This window comes from Meleagris gallopavo, chromosome 2 (assembly GCF_905368555.1).
Source record: "Meleagris gallopavo chromosome 2, MGAL_WU_HG_1.1, whole genome shotgun sequence".
Taxonomy (NCBI): Eukaryota; Metazoa; Chordata; class Aves; order Galliformes; family Phasianidae; genus Meleagris; species Meleagris gallopavo.
Window position 1 is genome coordinate 2,803,736 of NC_139405.1, and position 20,151 is coordinate 2,823,886.

At 48.2% G+C, this 20,151-nt stretch overlaps 1 protein-coding gene across 1 annotated transcript in view; it reads right to left on the reverse strand.

Annotated features, from left to right (window-relative positions):
- SPTBN1 (spectrin beta, non-erythrocytic 1) overlaps positions 1-16,932 on the reverse strand; it is a 123,086-nt gene extending 106,154 nt beyond the window's left edge. The window contains exon 1 of the mRNA XM_085218589.1: positions 16,780-16,932. The gene's annotated coding sequence lies outside the window, so the exon portion shown is untranslated. The remainder of the gene's footprint in view (positions 1-16,779) is intronic.
- Between the last annotated feature and the right edge of the window lie 3,219 nt (positions 16,933-20,151).

Consider the following 20,151-nt stretch of genomic DNA (forward strand, 5'->3'; position numbering starts at 1 on the left):
GTGTTTCTCATTCTGCTCTGGGCCTTTTAAGTATGACAGCGTGACACGGCCACGGAGGAAAGCTTGCAGATAAATGGTATTGCCTGCAACCTTATTTCTATTTTAAAAGTAAAAGCCAAGATTCCCAAAGACCGAAGATTTACACCTGCAGATTTGCAGACAAAAACAAAAAACAAAACAAAACAAACAAACAAAAAAAAAACAACACCCAACCAACAGAAAAAACAGACAGCAAGTCACAAAGTGCTCATCCTGATCATTTTCTACCTAACTGCTGTTTACTGCAGTGTCTTTTTAAAGGCCTGGCAGCTCTCCAGCTCTCCTCTTGCTTTTCCCTTCTCCTGCACATCACTCTAGAAGCCATCCTAGGTGGAAAAACAAGCCTTGGGAGGAGAATGTTCCCTCTATGATCTTTTCAGGCTCTAAAAGCATTATTTCTCCAGGGAAATCCTGAGCTTTGTTCCACAAAACCCAGGAAAGGTCATTCGTGAAGGATTTCCGAACTGCCACTGGCTCAATGGCCAAAAAGGCAGCAGGACCAGTTCTGTTACTGCCACTGGAAGAAATTCCAACATGGTACAGAGTCACCCTATCAGTTGTTCCAAATGACATCCATTGTCATTTGACATCTTTCGAGCAGAACAATTACTCACGATCAAATGTTCTGGCTCTCCCTGCTCCCCAGCCAGCTGTGTTTTCCTGTTACAATTGTAGCTTGCACGCACTTGGAAGAAGCCCAGCTCTCCTCATTACAAAAAACGCAGCGTAATGGCTCATTAGCGGGGTGCAACACTGCTGTAAGGCTTCCAGAGGCTTGGTGGGTTGTGCCTGGTCATGGGCTGCCCTTCTCACTGCAGTCTCAATGGGATGCACTCATGCACTCCGGATTCCAAAGTGGGCAAAGCCCTCCTCTCCCAGCACACACATGAAGGCTCTTTCCCTGAGCATCATGGAGAAGAGAGATGTGACGTGAGGAGAGCTGTGAGAGGCACAGAACAAAAACGTGACCCATCCAGTGCACTGCAATCAATGCTTGAAATGAAATCAGCCAAGTCCATATTCAAATCAGGTCACTAGTAATTAAAGCACCCTAATTCGGAATAATAAAAGCAGAAAACGTCTGGATTGGCACAGGTCTCAAAAGGAACATATGAACGGAGTGTTTTGAATTGCATGATGCACTGATAAGAAGCTTTAATATAAGCCTCAGGATTACACCGTGCTAGCTTTTTTATTATTATACTCTCCATTAAAAAATACGCACTGTGAAACACTGAGAGGTGAAAGCAGACCTTCGAGCATTACTTCACCCTGTTTTTCCCTAAGGATCCTGCTGTTAGTTTCCATTTGCACAGTGCTTGATATCACAGGCAGGACAGAATGAAGCTCTGAAGTGGAATTTTATATAAAACACTCTCATTCACGACAGCATCGATGTCAACGCAACGTACAGAAAGAGGCTTTAGAGCTTCAACAGCAACAGCAAAATTGCCCCCTCATTTCTGGAGCGATCCGCTTGCTTGACTCCATCTTAACACAGTGCCTCACCATGCAGTGATTCAGCCATTTTAATTCTGAACGACGATGGTTTGCTCTCCCTCCAGCATGGCATCGTGCATCAGGCTCAGCTGTCTGGAGAGCAGGAATCTCTCTGCATAAAGCATATGCAAGCAAAGAAAAGAAATAAATAAACGGGAAAAAAAACCTTCCCACCAATGCTAGGAGGAGGAAGTGAGAGGTAGACTGCAGTAATGGAACTGAATACATAAAAATGTAGTGTTCTTAGATTGGAAAAGGAAGCCAAGGACAAACAGGCATCTCAGGAAAAACTCTGGTATTCTTGAGAGGGTAATGATGAACACAGACTGTGCCTCTGCTGCCTTTAATAGCAGCCCCGGAGAGAAAACTCAGGCTGACAGGACGCAGGAGTGAGCTGGCACACGCTGACCTGGGTGTGCAGAGCCTCGCAAGCAGCTGACACAAGGTTGGCAGGGTGCAACGCTGCCAACACAGCCTGCTGATGCACCATGAGCACCTCTCCCACAGCACCACCGGATGGGACTTCTGCAGCCACATGTGAGCTCTCACTGTGCATGGAGATGGCCTCGCATGGTTTGGAGCTCCCTCTCTCCCAGCAGGAGCTGCCAGTAGAACAGCAGCCACGTTTGCATCCTCTGTGATCCATAAGGACTTGTGCCACTGCACCGTTTTTGCTCTTGGAAAGACATCAGAAGAAAAGGTTACCTGCAAAACTCAGGGTTTATTTCTGTCATACTGCAATACTTGCACTCCTCCAGCATTTAGAAGGGACAGCTCACACAAACTGCTAAAAGGAAACAGAAACAAAACAGCTAATCCATTCAAATGCTCGTTTCCTACATTCCAGCAACCAAGGGCTAGTTGTGGATGAACAGAACAGAACCACATCAGGTTAGCAGCAGATCAACAGAAAGAAGCTCAGGCGACAGACAAACCTACACTCCACATTTGGTGCTCACTGCCCCACGAGAGCTAGCAGTACCACTCCTCCATTCCTCCACATTAACGTCATCCTCAGCAACTGCTGGAAAGGTGCTGGAACTGCACAAGCACCCTGGTTAACCATGACCACAAGAGGTTTGTACCAACTACCACATTCTTGTTTACCAAATGCACCTTACAAAACTAACAAGAAAAATGTGTTTGTTATCTAAGTTACGAACATCAAGAGGAAAATATTCACTGACTAGGGATTGTAATGCAATCTCTCCAGAACAGGCTGTAGAAGAAAAGACCCAAACAAGCCATCTCTGACACACATAGATTAGACAGATGGTGCAGTCCAGCATCAAGGAGATTTGTGCTTGCTTGACTTTGCCGTGGCTGAACTACCCGTGAATTGCAGACACAAGAGAGCTGTGCTGAGTATTTACAAGGATGTCACATGCATTAAAACTTCATACCATTAAAAATTTTCCTATGTTCTATACAAAATAATAAGTAAATAGAACTCAAAATCACTCTCACATTTCTGGGGACTTTCAAACCCTGAGTTAGCACTGGAAGTGGATACAAATGGCAGCAACTGTGAGCAGGTTGTTTTCCCTGAAGCTCATTACCCCTTAGAATGAGCATTTCTGGCACTGACCATGAACATTATGGACGACATTCAGCATCAGCACAACAGGCACACACTGAGCTGCTGCACCCAGAATGTGGGGACGGAGAGCTGTAACCACACAGCTGCTGCACATAGAGCACAACATCTGAACAGCCATTAAATCAGCCGTTTCATCTGAGGGGTTAAAAATCATTCTCATCATCATTCATCAACACAAGCAGCAGAAAATATCAAAGCAACGCTTTTATCCCCCCAAGCAACAGTTCCTGTAATTCTCCATGTGCCTCATTAGAAGGGAAGCAGACAGTACTGAGGCTCAAAACCAGAGCAACTCTCTCACCTGCAGCATAACACTGGGAGCTTCATTTTCACAGGCGTTAGATACCAACAGCTCCTATCAGAATGAATTGGGCCTATGATGCTCCGAGCCCAAGGCACAACTGTCAGCTCTTCCCTTTCATCAACCCGAGTGGTGCCACTTTCAGCAGCTGTGTCCCTACACGGGTTTGCAGAGCCCCCCACTCCACCAAGGCTCTTTGAAGGCTCACCAGCTCAGAGCAGACAGAATGGGGCTCAGGCAAGACCCACACATATTTTAACTGAGACAAAAAGGACCCCCATCCATACTTTGCTTTTAAATATGCACAGACAGAATAGCAGAAAATTCTGCATCGGCAAGAGCTAGGGATGTTTTGGAAGCTCTGTAGGAACTACAGCCTTATCGCTGGGCAGATTGTTTTTCACAAACGCAGCACAGATCTCCATCCTTCCTCCCACTACAATCTGCTATTAATTTCATAAAAATGGTTCATAAGCGAGTTGAAGACAGTTTAACCCTGCCGAGAGCATCCATAAGCCTAAGCAACTGGATTTCTTCCCTTCAGAAAAAAGTAGCAGCACCTTTATTTACATATTTTTCAATTTTGCTCACTTTTACAAAGCTGGTCATGATCTAGGGCTACTCAAAACAGTTAACTCTGTTGCAGTCATAAAATACGAGTTACTCAGTGTAAAGCTTCCAGAGATACTCAAGACCTGCTTGGGCACTTTCCTGTGCAACCTGTTGTAGGGAACCTGCTTTAGTACGGGGTCGAGCTCAAGGATCCCCACAAATCCCTTCCAACCCCTGTGTTTCTGTCAACGCACCTATTCTAAGCAGAAGAACAGCTCTGAAGGCAGAACCCAGCCACGCAGGGCTCAGCACGGCATGCAGAAGCCCAGGTGGAGACTTGACTCAGACACAGTGGGATCATGAGCACAGCAAACCTGTCCATAAGCCTTTGCAGAGCAAGCCTGAGGTTTATGGGGGGACCTTTGGTAACAGAGCACATACACTGCTCGATCGTTTATTTAGACTGCTCTTTTCCCTATAATTGAATCAGTGCTAGGAGACAAGAAACAGGAGCTGGTTCTAAAATAAGCCTCCCAAGATCTGATTCACGTTGCTAAGTAGTTAATGTTTGTCAGTGAGAAGCAGACACTAAAGCTAAGGTCCCTTATGCTGTCTCAGATTCTTCCACATTTCTATAAATCATTTAAAACGTTCAGGACACTGCAGCAGCAGCAGCCTGGGCACACACTGACCACTGCTTGTAGAGAATTGCTTCCACACGCTCTTCCTTAGAAACAAGAGTGTACTCGAATAAAAGTGAATCAGATGAACAAAACCAAGCAGAGAACATGATGCTGGTACACCACAGCAGGCATTACGATCCATCACTAACAGACCTGCAAAATTTCAGCAAATAATGATAGAAATGCACAACCTACAAGTACGTAGCATCTACTATCCAGCATTGCCTTGGACAGTACTTCTGCTTAGCATAAATACAGGCAGAAGTAATAAATCCTTCAGATCTAATACAAATCTGATTCAAATAGACAGGCTTCATCAATGTTGGCTCCACTTGCATCAACAGGTGACCTAGGCAAGTTTAAGGAAGTGGTGAAAATGGCTGAAATTGATTTTGTATTACTACATTTCACATTAACTAACATACAACACACTGGGGAAGAAGACCTAAACACCCACCTTTCATCCATGCATTCCTATGGCACGTAGGTTGGTGATGCAGCGCTCGCTGCACGCATTTGAACTTGCCAAGCCCTTGATCTTCCTACCAAGCACAAGCATTCAGATTGCACCCACCCTTGCCAGTGGCCTCCCAGAAGGCAATTAGTGGTTTGCTGCAATATTCTGACATAACACACAGGGCTGAGCCTGCAAAGAAGAGAGGCAGGTCCCGCATGGCCAGCACTGTATGGCTGCCTGCTGCCTACCTTGGCACAATGAAGGTCTGTGAATGAATTCTTATCGTTGTTATTATTTTAAATCACCTTTTTCTCTTGCATCCCTCCGTTTCCCCCAACCTCTTTGATTTTAGATACTCTTCACTGTCTTTTCATCCATTTTCTGCTTCTTTCCTTCTCCCACTCATCGGTACTGTCAGTTCAGCAACTGCAGCAGATGAGACTTGAAGAAATGGGGGTTTGACTCCTGCACAGCTCCAGCCTTGGGAGTGAACATTTGATGCTCTGAGTACGTAGCTTCCCTGATAAGGATAATTCCAGAACATTTCTATTCACAGGTACTTCAAGTGTTGTAGAGAAGGGTTAATATTTAAGTACTGGAATTGGAATAGCAACCACGGAAGGAATTGCCTATTTTAAGCAATGCACTGCCTGCAGGATGACCTAAAGTCGTGGGACTGCAATACAGGGGGAGGCAATCACAGAAAAGATCATGACACAGCCAGTCTGCAGCCTTCCTCTGCAGCCAGTAACTCAGGCAGAAGTTGTACATCCCATCCCATTCCCCCCCACCAAAGTCACAGCTTTAAACCACACGCTGCCAAACACAATGCTAATACTAATTGTGCTACTGAGCATTCAAACCACTGCCACTCTATCTCCTGGAGCTCCCATTAAGGCTGCTCTGTGTGGCTCTCAGACTGTCAGCATCTGAACTTCTTGTTCAGGCCATAGAGTGAAATGTCTCAGTACAACAGCTCAAAGAGAATTCTTCATTGCCAAAGAGACCCAGGTCCACGAGCAACAAGTGCCAGTCACCCAAAACAGAGACAACAGAGAACCAATTGAGGATAGAAAAGACCTTTAGGATCAGATCTGTGACATCATCTCCCCTAACATGTCACTTCTGGAAACTGGCTCATCAGTCCTTCCATGAGCACAAACTCCAGCAGAACAATTGAGTGTGCTGCATCTGATACAATATCAGCAGAACCAGGAACAGACTGCTAATGTTATTACTGCAGTATGTTAGCACAAACAAGGAAGAAGAACAAGTCTGGATGCTAGGTTTCCACCTGTAAGATCATCCCTAGAAAAAAGCAGAGCGTTTCGCAGCTGTGAAGATAAACAGTAGATTTTGTCAGCACAGAATCCTGCCAAGAGGAGGTTCAGATACTTTGCTCTGCTGTGACCCCACATTTCTGTGGCCCAAAATATCAGAATAAGTGACTGGGACTCCATTTGAAGCACTGGAGCCTCCCACACCCCACGTGTGTTTCAACACACACACCCAGCGCTTCCAAAGGCGTTCTGGGCTGCAGTGCCCTTCAGCTTGAATGCAGAAAATTACTTCAGTGCTCTGAAAAATACCAGCATTTTCCAGGCTGTAGTCAATGAATGTCAAAAACAGGATGGAAAGACTTTCCAAAGGAACAAGAATTATTGTTCCTAATAACAAAAATGGGAAGCTTTTTGTAATTTTATCAACATAATCGAGGGAGGAAAAAACATGCAAAACACTCCCATCTACTATTACACACTAAGGTCAATCCAGAGAAAAAAGAGTGCTATTATTTCACTACAGTTGAGTATTTTTCCACTACATAGGTGACTCAAAGTACTTTCTGCTTTGAGAAAAGGAGATTGCAATTTAGAATACCGGATCAAAACAAAGAAGCTTGCCATCTGCACGAGTAATTATTTAGGAACACTCACTAGGACTGTGCTCCCTATTAAAAAAAACATAAAATAATCCAACTCAACAGTAACAAAACCCAGAGCTTTTTGCAGCACTGGTGCACAAAGAGCTGAAAACAGCCCAGGTTCAGCCCACAGCAATGCCCCAGTAATAGCTCACTGATGACAGCACTGCCCACCCAGAATTAAGAAGGCAGGGACCTCCTGGGACACCACAAAGCACAAACAAAACACGACGACGTTAATTGTGCAGGTCTACCTCCAGCATGGCAGAGAGCTCTCACACAGGGAGGGAGTGCACCTTGCACCACACTCCTTGCCAGGCCCCGAGCTCCTCTGTCAAGCCACGTGCACAGACATGAGCTTCAGATGGACGCGTCAAGAACTACAATTTGGAGTCACAGAATGGCTTCGGTTGGAAGGGACCTTAAAGATCATCCAGCCCCAACCCCTGCCATGGGTTGGCTGCCCCCCACCAGCTCAGGCTACCCAGGGTCCACCCAACCTGGCCTTGGCCACCTCCAGGGATGGGGCACCCACAGCTCTGGGCAGCACTGCCAGGGCCTCACCACATTTAGAACCAACACACACATTCCCTCAAGAGCTATCAAATTCATACTGCTAGTAGAATGTAAACCACTGTGAAGCACAAAGGAAATTCAAAATATGGCTTGTTATTACAGTAATAGTTGCATAATGGCTGTTTACACAAATTATGAGCATAATCACAGTTTCAGGACAGTTAGCTCAAGGTGAATCGCCCATCTATCTAATCCTTTAATAACATGCTTGGAATGCAATTTGGAAATTCCCCTCTGATAAAGCAGTCATGCTGCCTGCATAGTGACCATTTTTCAACACTCATTACCATCAAGCATTTCTGTCTTTTATAAAGGGCAACGTTTTGATCAATACACAAAATAGAGCATTAAAAATACAACATTATTTCTGTTCTTGTTTTACATATTTGTGTGTCCTCCCAGCTCTCGTTGGAGCAAAAAGTGATAGCCAAGCTATTAAAAAGCTTAAAAGTGATGTGCTTATATCAAATATGTATAAAACCTTAAAAGGTAGGACTGCTACAGGAACCGATTTAATAGTCTGAAGAACTAATTTCAAGCCCAAAACTCTTCCATGGCTCTTCAGCAGCTGATGACAACCAGAAGTTAAAAATGAAAGCAGCTGTTCTTCAGTTAAAAGCACGCTGCAACAACATGGACATGCTGCCCTGCAAACTGCCCCTAAGGTGACACATAGGTCCTGTGCCCTCTGCCAGGAATGTGAGGAACTTTGTGACTCTCTGAACCAACACGCTTCCAAGTGATCGGCATTGTTTCCTGCTGGTGGGCAACAGCTGTAGAAACATCTCTAAAATGGCCGGCATGGCCCCGCCAGCCCCGGCTCCACCTATCACTGGTATGCCCATGTGGCCCTCACCTGCCAAGCAGATCGTTAGGACTTCATGGCATCCCTTTCACTTGCGTAGAAGACGACCCCAGTTAAGGCAACAGAACTTCTTCTTTGCCTCAGCCTACTCCAATGAGCACCTCGACAAGCATCTCTAGATCCTTTTTGCTTTTCTGGCAACCTTTACATTTCTAATATGGTTCAGGAGTGGAAATGAGCAACATCTCATCTCAGACGTGTTCCTCTGCATATTTTTATGCAAAGATGATGTAAAACCTTGATCTACAGACCATGACAATGTCAATCAGCACAGCTTCACGAGCTTGGATGGAGCTCTGCAAGGTGCACAGCTGAGGACTCAGATCTCTTCACCTTCAAGCATCTCAGAGAAAGAAAATCTGGTAGCATTACAAAAAGAATACAAGGGTCCTTCTTTCATTGCCACACAAAGTGTAGAACATGGTGGTAAATTCATCACCAATCTGGCAGATAGTCAGTACTGCACAACAGTTATTTCACCACTTGCCTGGGTCATATATATTTTAATCTTTGTCAGATACATTTAATCCACCTTGAAGTCATTATATTCTTGTTTGTCTCGCTTACAATGGGAACAGATCTCTAAAGATAACTTGCATCTCTCAGGTCCCCACAGCAGATTAAAGCATTATTACCCGTTTTTCACATCTCTTACTTAAATCGTGCAATCTCCGTAACTTTTTACGCTTGCAAATACATGGAAATAACATGAGAAGTCATACAAGACTGAAAAACACGAATCTCAGTGACGTGCCAACTGGACTGCATTTTATTATTATTATTTAACTTTATTTGCCTTTTTTACTTGTGTTTTATGCAAGCATGCCTTCCTTGGAGCCACATCCTGACCAGCAACAAAGCTACTTGACACACTCCAGCAATGCAAAGCTGCAAAGCTGGCTTAGTGGGCCAGCTGGGGTCAGGGAATCCCCCTGTGGTGTATCTGCTATGCCACGTCCTTTCCCCAGACCAACCCTGGAGAACAACCACCGCACCCTCCTTCATCCTGAGCCGGCAGGGCAGCCCTCCTTCCCCAGGCAGAGGTGCACTCAGGGCTAAGGGAGCCTTCTCCCAGCACCGAAGCTCAGGGTGGAACACACAGACCTGCTTCCTCTGAGCATGGGCCACGTAGACCTAATACTTGGGGCCAGAGATTTCAGCTGCGGTCCAGACGTGATGGCAGAATCACATCTCGCAGTCTTTGAGAGCTGAACAGATGCCAGGCTCCTAGCGCAGATCAGAAGCTGGCAGGTATTTTTCCACAAATGAGGTAATCCACTGGCCTTTTTAAAAGCACAGTGCACATCACCAGGCCTGAAATCCACACATGCTGAAAGGTCACCGCTTGAGGTAGTCCGAACTTTTTGTTCTGGACCTCATTACTCCATAACATTTCTGCTTTTCTCTTATTGAGCTCCTTGCCAAGTCCCTGCAGCCACAGCAGCAAGCACCCAGAGAACAGCTATTTCAGGCCCTCCTTTTCTACAGCAGGTGCCCAGCAGTGCTGAGCACAGCCACCTGCTGACTCAGGACGTTACACCCTTGCTGCAAACCTTCAGCCCTTGCACCATCCCATCCAGAAGCCAACTAACTCATCTCCTCCCCATAAGAAACTAATTCAGGCATCACAGGTTTTAAGTTTAAATGGCTTACGCCAATGGCTAAAGCCACATGATCAGATTCTTAAGTTGACAAAAGACTGAAAGTCAAACGTGCTTATTTTTACCCTTAAACAAAACCACGTGCAGCCTGCAGTGGTAAACCACCACTTGTTTTAATATCCAAATTCCAATTGCTTGCATCCATCACCATGCTCCAAAATCCCACTCCCACCAAGCAGCAGAGGTGTGTCTGAGGCTCTGAGCTCATCTCACCACTGTGACAAGACGAATGGGAGGATGCTGCTCCTAACCTACACCAGGACACAAACCCACCTCATTTCCCAATCAGGTAACAGTGAATAGCTCATGAACAGCTTGCCCCGAGCTGAGCTGTGGAGCTTGTGCTTCATTTCTATAGCTTTTTTCTTCCAGCTTTTTCTTCTTTTTTTTTTTTCTTCTAGCTTTTTTCTTCTTACCTGCATTCCTACCCTGCCCTTGGTTAAAGGCTTGAGAGGGACCACAACGTTCTTGAGATGCAAACAGAATACATAACCAAAAGGATCTTCCTGAACCCTCAGTCTGTAATCAATTTTTAGGAAAGCATTTGTGCTAAAATGAGGTAAGTGATAACTTTCCACATCTCCTCTTATCCACAGTACTATTTTAGGGAGAGTGTGACAGCATCCGCGCTTGTCGCATAGCCCTGCTTCCAGTCTCTGGCAGATGCCCAGCACATTCCGGTGCGTAATGCACAGCGCTCGTTGCGGCACAGTCCCACTAATCTCTCAGACACATTGACTAAGACTTTCCCACATAAACTGGCCCACCCTTTACTCGGGAGAGGTCGCTCAGTACAATCAGCCTTCAAATGAGAAAAACAATCAGAAAAATCTCTGATGCCAAAAACATGGAAGAGTAAAACGCAACAGGCGCCAGCCTTTGCTCTATCAGAACTCACAAAGACGAGATCTTCGGCTGTTACAAACCACCACAGCTCCACCAACATCAACCAGAAGTCTCTTTCACGTTTAGGATCCGGCCTCCTAACAGCATTTCAAATTGCAATAAAAACATTCTAAAAGTTCTCTGAATGTAGCATTAAAAAAATTCCCATATCGGAGTGCCCGCTGACCGCCATAGGCAGATCCAGGCTCAAAGAAGCACTCCAAAAGACCACTCATTTGGTAGCAAGAGGCAAAACGTGCTTTCTCCAGACTAAGATAATCAGCTTCATGCCGCATTCCAGCAGTGCTACAAATGGATTTGCTGGTAGCATACCGGAGCCATGAGCTGCCCATCAGCGCAAAGCATTCCATCCACAGAGACTGGCTGGAAATCACCCTGAAACGCTCAGCTATTTGTTCACCCAGAGAGAAGTCGGTGAGAGCCCTTGGGAAGGAAATCTCATGGTTAGTTTACCTACGGACAAAAGCCAATGCCTTCCAACTCAGATGCCCAAACTAAAACCTGGAGGTGTTAAAATAAACTCAACTACATCAAGTCAATGTAGATCCGGCAGGCAGCACCCTTTCCCTTTTGAAGGCAAAAAGAAGAGAAGCCACTTGCTTCAATTAGCAGGAGCATTTGTGGCATCTAGGCGCTAAATGAGATCCACAGAATGAGTGGAAAAAATAAGCATTTGGTCACATTGCACAAAACAGTACGATTTGCTCTGCATTGCTTACTGCAGTAAGCACAAATTATCGCCACTGCAAACCGGGTTGCAGAGCTGCCCGGCCAGCACAAGCAGTGCCCTCTGAAACAAAACACCCAGACAGCTTCCTTGCTCTTCTCAGCACAAGGCCCTCTTTCATCATGCCAAAGTAGGAACCAAAAGCAGACACTCTGTGACACTCTATAATAAATCAGCCAACAGCAAGATAGAATTAATTCCAGATAGCGTAACTCACAGGAACCGAATATCCAAGCAGATCTGAATGACTGCTGGGCAGTCGGGAGTCTCACAACACCCTGCAGAAGACCTTGACGGTGTACGTAGGGCCGTAATGCTGCCGGGAACCGAGTCCTGCAGGGGAGATGAGGGCCCTCCCAGAGATGCCTATTGGCTTGGCCCGGGAGAGGCTGCTGCCCGAGCTCAGGTTCAGCAGTCAGTGTAACCTTACAGCCGAGCACACCCAGCTGGCTGCCCGGCCCCCCTTGGTCATGAAGCAGTACAAAAAAGATTTAGGTTAGATATGAGGAGGAAGTTTTTCACCCAGATGGTGGTGAGGCACTGGAACAGGTTGCCCAAGGAGGCTGTGGATGCCCCATCCCTGCAGGCATTCAAGGCCAGGCTGGATGTGGCTCTGGGCAGCCTGGGCTGCTGGTTGGTGACCTGCACATAGCAGGGGGTTGAATCTAAATGAACATCATGGTCCGTTTCAACCTAGGCCATTCTGTGATTCTATGAAAAAAACATGCTTTGTTTGCTCTAGGCTGCATCTCCTCACCCCAATCGCACCTCCAAGCAGCTAATGGCAGCCAAATGGGCTCTTTAACTATGCACACAAGCACCTATCTCTGACTGATCTCACACAGCCTCCCACAGCCCCATTGGCACAGGGATGCTGCCCATCCTTCACTAAAGCTGTGCCAGAGATCGCTCCTCTCTCTCATAACAATACTGAGTTGGAATTAACAAAATGATAGAGCCTGGTGGCTATTCCAACAGTAAAACTATAATAAAACTAAGCTGAGATGTCAGAAAATTCCTTTTTTTTTTTCTTTCCATTTTTCTCTGCAAGTCCTATTCAACAGCAAGCCCACCATGCCTCCAACGACCCGCAGGAGTACTTTTCTTTCACATTCTTAGATGCGTAGTTACTGCTTGCTAATTCCAAGCAGTATGTTTTCCACAGAGGAGAAATGGTTTCTTCTTATGTACAGTACAGCTGTGGCCATGTGAACACGAGCAGGAGCCCAACAGCATCGCTCTGAATGTGTTCCACAGACAACAGGCCAAGTGCCCAGCAGGTGCAGCTTCACGATGAGGCCTCTTTTTCCCAGAAAAGAACAGCACACGATCTGCACTCCAGCAAACAGAAAAGCTACTTAATTTGGAACATTTACCTGTGAACAGATTCACAGCAGTGTATTTTTAGATGCCTGTGTATTAATGTCACACCTCTCCTGTTCCAATGGCACGAGTGGTATGGCCAGCTCGGCTATTCGCAGCACGAACATGTGTGTGTTAGCATCTGTTGGCACGAGGCTTTCATGCCTCTTTTGTTCACTCCTTGCTCTCCTCTTCACGGAGAACAAACCAAACCAACACACTGTCTCGTCTTGTAGCCCCAGTGCTCAGTGCCTACAGGAGATGGTGAAATGAAGATGAGCACACAGCAGCACAACGTATTTCTCTGGTAGTAGTGGAAATAATTGCATTTGTACAAAATGGAAAAAGAAGAGAAATGGGGAACATCCTCAGGAGTTCACACTTAGCACCAAAAAATTTCTTCAGAGAAGATGCACAAAAAATATTAATGGTGCAGAGAAAGAATAGCTCAAGACACTCCTCAACCTTAACGTGTCCTTGGCCATACAAAGACATCTCCATCCCTGAGAACAATTACAGAATCACAGATGCATTAACGTTGGAAAAGACCACTAGGATCACCTAGATGGCTGTATACCTTTTCCTATTCACATATAGTGAATAAGTAGAAAAGAAGTGAACGGTTGTTTATGAGGGCAGATAGTGATAGGACAAGGGGGAATGGTCTTCAACTGAGCCAGGGGAGGTTTAGGTTAGATATTAGGAGGAATTTTTTCACACAGAGGGTGGTGACACATTGGAGCAGGTTGCCCAAGGAGGCTGTGGATGCCCCATCCCTGCAGGCATTCAAGGCCAGGCTGGATGTGGCTCTGGGCAGCCTGGTCTGGCGGTTGGTGACCCTGCACATAGCAGAGGGTTGGAACTGGATGAGCATTGTGGTCCTTTTCAACCCAGGCCATTCTGTCATTCTATGAATAGTAGAAATAATGACTTCAGATGCAAGAGCATCTTCCCTTGCCTTCTTTATCAGCTATAAGATTGGTCTGAACTCAACCACCAAGCAACAATGCATAGGAAAGTTTTCCCCATGGAAAATCAGGCTTTTTAATGACAAATGGACAGCACCAATTGAATCTGGAATGAACCAATAGATGAAAAAGAAATAACGCTGGACAAATCTGGGGGGTGGGGGGAAAAGAGGACTGACTAAATAGATAGAATTAATTGCATCACTCCATTAAGCAAGATGAGACCTACTGAGCATAAAAACCAAAACCCTTACATGCAGAATCTCCATAACCTTCTTTTCAGTGGAGGAAGGCAAAGCCTTGAAGGTCCAGCTTTGGCTGCGGCAGCATTGTACCCTTGTTCATCAGAAACACAGATTAGCTACAGGTCATTTTAGGAGTAATAATCAAGATCTGGCAATGGAAATCGCATGTGGAAAAGCACAGCGCTGGGGAACAGCAGTCCTCAATGCGGTCTCCTTGCAGAACAGCCACTGCAGCTCGGTGCCATTTGACAGCACACGCATTTCACTCCAACACTTGCCTTGCCATGTAAGAGCTCCTTGGTGATAACCACCAGACACAAGGTGATTTCTAAGTTGTAAACACAGCAGAAAGCCAGAGAAGACAAGTAGATTTTCATACTGAAGAACTGCAGGCTAGACTCCCTCCGGTTTGACTCGGGCACAACGCCATGAGCTCGCGCAGAGGGAAGGGCTGATTGCAATGGCACGGTCTGCAGCTCCATCGGTGGAGCGTGAACACACCCCAGCCTGTGCTTCAGAGCAGCCCCACACAGCCCTGTGCAGCGTGGATCACCGAGAGGCAGCCTGCTCTCAGCCCAAGTGTCCGCGCACGGTGTGCATCACACAGCACGGAAAACAACCTGCAGTGCTCTGCTTCCCAACCCCTCATTTAAGTGCAAGCCAAAGCAGCCCCCAGTGCTGCCAACGGCTCCTCGCCCTGCTGAGCCCATCCACCTCCCACAGCCCGAGCACGGCTGACTGCAGTGGTTTTCCCAGAACCACGGAACAGCGAGCAGGAGGGAGGGAGGCCTGCAGCCAGGCAGCAGTCTGGGCTGCATTTTGGAGCTGACTCATGGGGAAGGGCAGCAGCAATCAGCTATTGGGTTGGATTTTCACTTGTGCCCAGATTGGATGACTAAGGAATTTAGGCACCTATAGAGATCAGCAGTCTGCATACCCTTTGCAGTGAGCCCTCAGCATCTGCGTAAACAGACCTCAGCCACGTTCCACAAAATACTCCCCAAATATGTCCTCCTCACAAATGGAATACAATGCTGTAATCCAACTGCAAATATTAAATCCTGCAACTGACCCACATTAAAAATAAATCCCTCCAATAAAGGGGGTTTAACTGATGAAAATTCCTATATGTTGAAAGGAAAACAGAGCATGTTTCACACAGCAGGTCGGTACGCCGGCTGAAAGCGGCCCGGAGCAGCACCGGGATCTCCATCTATGCAGCATCAGCGCTTTGCCCCCTCCGTTCCACCTCTGCGTGCAGGCGGTGCTCAGCAGCTCACGGCCACCCCGCAGCCGCAGGATTCACGCCACAATGGGGATGAAACAGCATTCGTAATGCTTTTTTTTTTTTTTTTTTTTTTTGGCCATGAAACAGCTGCAAGCTCCTATTTCATCCCCAAACGCCGCGTCCTCCTTTGCCGAGCGAACGTCCTTTACCGCACTTAACCTGCATTACAGGAAAACGCCAAACCAAGGAGCTCCTCTCCTCCGAGCCGACCTCCTTTTCAGCACCGAGCTGACGCTCCGGGATGCGATAACGAAACGCTCCCCCCGCTCCGCGCCGGCTCTGCCTCGTTACGCAGCCGTGAGCCCCGAGCCCCCACCTTCACCCCTCTCCCCCCCCCAGCCTCCGGGCACCCTCCAGCCGAGGCGCTCCGCAACGGCCCGCGCAGCTCACACCGCGATGCCGGCATCGCTCCGGCTCGGAGCTTTGTTCCCGGCCGTCATTGAGGACAATGCATTCCCGGGGCCGAACCGGCGACGAGATTTGTCTGATTCCCGGCCCCGGCGAGCAGAGCTTGCGGCTCATTTTCGAACGCTGCACAGCCGGATAAAGGACGGTCGTTCCGCCTCGGGCTCGTCTCGCTTCAAACACGGAACGCGGTCCTTTCTACCTAAGGACGGCGCCGAGCGAGCGCGACCCCACGGCGCCCGGCGCAGCCTGCCATGTTTCCCCCCGCAGCCGTCCTTCCTCCGCCGCAGCGCCGGGCCGTCTCGCACACGGCGACGCGAGGCCGCGCGACGCCCGCCCGGCCCAGTACCCGCAGGTACGGCCCGATACCCGCAGGTACGGCCCGGCAGCACAAAGCCCGCAGTGCCCGCCCGGCCCCGCCCGCCCCCCGCGCCCCGCCCGTGCCGCAGCGCCTTCCCGGGCGCGAACCGCACCGCGGCTCGGGACGGACCAAAATAAGACGCGCGGCGGCTGCGGTCCCTCGGCGGGGCGGCGGTCCCGGGGCAAGGCGAGGCGAGGCCGCGGCGGGGCGGGGCGGGGCGGCTCCGCGCTGACAGCTGCCGGGCGCGAGGCCCGGGCCGCTCGGCTCTGCGGCGGAGGAGAGAGAGGCTGCGGCGGGGCCGCGGGAGGACCGCCGCGGCGGGGGGGACGTCCGCACCGACGCGCGAGCCCGGCCGGCCCTACCTCCGTGCTGCCCGCGCGGCGGCTCTCCCTGCTCGGCTGCGGCGCGGAGTGACCGGCGGAGCCCGCAGCCCCCGCGCTGCGCTGCGCTGCGCTCCGCCCGCACGGCCGCGGCGGCAGCGAGGGGCGAGGGGCGGGGCGGAGGGGCGGCGCCGAGGAGCGGTGGGGCGGTGGGGCGGCGCCGAGGCGCGGTCCCGGCCCTGCGGAGGCGCCGAGCGGCAGCGCTGCGGTACCGGCAGGTGGCCCCGACGCGGCCCCGGCCTTCGCCGTTCTCCTTACGGTTATCTGGAGGTTCCCTCGCCCCGGGCTTCGCGCTCCTCCTCCTCCCCCCTCGCCGCTCCGTCCTATCGCGGAGACGACGTTGCCTCCCCCTCGGCATCCGCTTCCTCCAGCGCCGCGCTCCCGCTGCTCTGTCATTCCCCGTGGGAAGCCCGTCCCGGCTCTCGCTTCCTCCGCTGCGGATCCATCCCTGCGTCGGCCGCGCCGCCTTCCCACGCACACAGCCGTCCCTGGATCTCCAGCCCAGTGCCGCGCTTCCCCTCTGCCCTTCCCCGTGCGGCCTCGGCCCACCCTCGTCCCCCGCCGCCCTTTCCTCCTTCCCTCTCCCCTCCCGGCTCTCAGTGCTGCCTGCAGCCCCCCGCCCCGAGCCCACCCTCGGCTTTCCCTTATCTGGCTCCGACCCTCTGCCAAGGTTTGTGACATCCGCTTCTTGGCCTGGTTTCTGGAATACTGCTTCGTTTCCATCGTGACAGCGTTATCAGCCTGGCTCTCTGGGATGTTTTGCTCTCCCTCCGTTTCCAGGGCTGCCTTCCCCCGGTCCCCTCCTTGCACCCAGTTCCCCAGCCGGTCAGTAATTATCATCATTCCCTCTGTACTCACTGCAAGGTGAACCTAGCCCATAAAACTAAAACACATAACATGCATTCAGAAAGAGCCTCTCCATTTGGGATCTACCTCTCCATTCGGGAGTTATCTTACCCCAGTGAAAATCTTTGCCTGTCTTTGCAGCCAGCCATTCCTTCAAAGCATACAAAAAGAAGAGCCTCTAACCTACTATCAAGCAGGCCCCACGTTTGTCATGCAGCTCGCTGCCCTGAACACCCTGCTCAGTTGGGCTTTCCCCTTTTATTTGCCCTTCATGCAATGCTCTCATGCAGACTCCCACCATCTCACTTTGGTCCTATCACTGGCTTGCCAACCGTACGTAACCTCACACCTTCTCATGTTCTCAAGTCCTTTCAACTTGGGAAAAAATCCCCATTCCCTTGAAAATATCCTACCATTGTCAAACCTACATGAATTTTGTCCAGAGTCACACCCGCGTCTGCTGACTGGTGTTTCATAGCTAGTGCTGGGAATAGAGCAGCTCAGTCAATCCATGCAAGTGTTGAAAATCAGCCACGTTTGTGTTCTTTGCTTGTGCAACATCTTGGAGGATCAGAGCTCATGATCAAGGTTTCTAGGCAAATACTAGGAGGTACCTGCTTCTATGCAATGAAAACCTAGCAATTTGGTAGTGGTAGTAAAAAAGTAAAATGAGCCTTTGTTCATTTAACAACCTTAATAATTCCAGCCACAAATATTTCTCATCCACCACCGTAACAAAGTCAATCACTTCAGACACTTGAGGAATTTCAATACACAAAGAAAAAAAATAAATGAAAACAACTTGTCCAAACCTTCCTGAATGCCCCCACCAGTGGTACTGAGACAGGATCTGTACTGCTCCTGAGCAAAATGTTCATTGAATCTGCCCCAAGGAACATGAAAAATTCTACTCTTTGAATTATGTGGACTGTATCTCAAAATATTTCAGAATTTCCATTAACCCAGGAAGGCTTCTGCTCTTGGAAAAAAGTGGATAACTTGGCTGTGGACAAAAAACTAGCAAGTGCCTGCGTGTATGTGCTCTACAATGCTTCAGGCTTGGAAGGATAATGCTCAGCTGAGTTTTGATCCAGCATGAATGTAGCTTTTACTTCAACCATCAGCAGCAGGAATTCAGAGAACTCAATGATGTACACATAATAAATACAAATACAGAATTGTTTGACCCCTCGGATGTTAAGAACATCAGAAAAATACATCTTCCACTCAACTATTAATATCTCTCACACAAGTAGGCAGAAAAAAAAGATCATAATAGATGGGAATGAGCGAGAATGTTCAGCATATTTAAAGATTCTGTCTGTCTTAACCCACATAGCTCAAAAATGGGTGGGCCATCGATTATCATGGAAATAACTGGGTAGGAATGAACGCCTGAAGAAGCAGAAACCAGAATAGCAGGGATACTGCGGGCTCCAACCAGTCATCCCAGTTACTTACAGTCACTTTCTTCCTTTACAGGTGCCCACATTTTGTAAAGAACGTGGCAGCCCCAAATGTGAGTACCAGTGATAGCTGAAATCAGGGTTTGACAGAGAGAATGTTATTCTCATTAAAAAATGCCTGCAACTATTTGTCAGTATTTTCAGCATGAATATTCTGCTTGCACGGTTAGAAAGCCAAAGCCTATGAAGTGAGACAAAGTGGGAATACTTACAAGTGAAAATACCAGCACCTCCTAATTCCAGCAAATGAACTCAGACACATTGCTCACACTGGTGGCCACACTCCCCTTCCTTTAATCAAACTGAAAGGAATAGAGAGAGTAGCACTGTCAGAAACCATTGTTAAATGAAGTAGAAAGGGTCAGCAAAGCAATCTTGAGTGAAGTCACTCTCTTTCTGCCCATTACTTTGTAGTTAGCCTTGATTTGGAAGCCTGGGGATTCTCCTTCTTGTGCATTTTGTCCATAGAGCTATGGATTTATCACAAATGAATCAAGAATCATTAAGGCTGGAAAACATCTCTAAGATCATCCAGTCCAACCACCAGTCCACCCCACCATGCCCACTGACCGTGCCCCTCAGTGCCACACCTCCATGGTTCCTGAATACCTCCAGGGACCTCCATCACTTCACAAGAAAATGGAGAAATATTGCATCTTCTTTTTTCTTTTGAAAATCTACTATGCTGCTGTGCTCAACAGTACTGTCAGACTCTGTCCCCACAGAAACAAATCCACACACACATTAACACCTCCACTGAGAGGAGGACACTCTGTGGGTGTGTCAAAGTAAACACACTCCAAAATCTCTGAGAAATTATCTGGAAGTAAATTACACCTTAGATAACCTGACACACTGCTTGAAACAAACTGAAAGGGCTTCGAGTGGATTCTTACTCTCTTCAAGATTTAGAGCATTTCAGTCGTATCTTTGTGGTTTGCAGTTAGGAAACAAAACCAGCAGATCTAGGTCATATATTGAGAGAGCCATAACTGGGAAGGCAACACTAAAACTGGAAAAATTCTGCTTGAGGTTGGTGACA